Below are 899 nucleotides of genomic sequence, written 5' to 3' on the forward strand. Positions count from 1 at the left end.
CAGAGATGGTCCAGGTAAATTTAAGGTCAGGGTGGAATGTGTTGGTGAAGTTGATGAATTGCTCAACCTCCTCGCGGGAGCACGAGGTGGCGCCAATGCAGTCATCAATGTTGCGGAGGAAGACGTGGGGAGTGGTGCCATTGTAACTACGGAATATGGACTGTTCTGTGTAGCCAACAAAGAGACAGGCACAGCTGGGACCCATACGGGTGCCCATGGCTACCCCTTTGGTCTGGAGGAAGTGGGAGGATTTGAATGAAAATTTGTTAAGGGTGAGGACAAGTTCAGCTAAACGAATGAGAGTATCGGTGGAAGGGTACTGTTGGGGACGTCTGGAGATGAAGAAGGTCCTGGTCATGGTGGAGGGAGGTGTAGAGGGATTGGATATCTAATGTGAAGATGAGGCGTTGGGGGCCAGGGAAACAGAAGTCTTGGAGGAGTGGAGGGTGTGTGTGGTGTCTCGAACGAATGTGGGTAGTTCCTGGACTGGGGATAGGACAATGTCGAGGTAGGTAGACATGAGTTCGGTGGGGTAGGAGCATGCTGAGACAATGGGTCGGCCAGGGTGTTCAGGCTTGTGGATCTTGGGAAGGAGGTAGAACCGGGCAGTGGGGGATCCCGGACAATGAGGTTGGAAGCTGTGGGTGGGAGATCTCCTCCTGAGGTGATGAGGTTATGTATGCTCTGGGAGATGACGGTTTGGTGTTGGGAGGTGGGTCATGGTAGAGGGGGTGGTAGGAGGAGGTATCTTCGAGTTGGCATCATGGCTTCAGCGGTGTAAAGGTCAGTGTCCAGACTACCACAGCACCCCCTTTACCTGCTGGTTTGATGGTGAGGTCGGTATTGGAGCAGAGGAAGTGGAGAGCTGCACGTTGTGAGGGTGAGAGGTTGGAGTGGGG

At 53.7% G+C, this 899-nt stretch overlaps 1 long non-coding RNA gene across 1 annotated transcript in view; it reads right to left on the minus strand.

The window, feature by feature from the left end:
* Positions 1–339: 339 nt before the first annotated feature.
* Positions 340–899, minus strand: part of LOC122546364 — a 7,905-nt gene continuing 7,345 nt past the window's right edge. Inside the window, exon 3 of the long non-coding RNA XR_006310728.1 lies at positions 340–350. This is a non-coding gene — a long non-coding RNA (uncharacterized LOC122546364). The remainder of the gene's footprint in view (positions 351–899) is intronic.

This window comes from Chiloscyllium plagiosum, unplaced genomic scaffold, assembly GCF_004010195.1.
Source record: "Chiloscyllium plagiosum isolate BGI_BamShark_2017 unplaced genomic scaffold, ASM401019v2 scaf_73327, whole genome shotgun sequence".
Lineage (NCBI taxonomy): Eukaryota > Metazoa > Chordata > Chondrichthyes > Orectolobiformes > Hemiscylliidae > Chiloscyllium > Chiloscyllium plagiosum.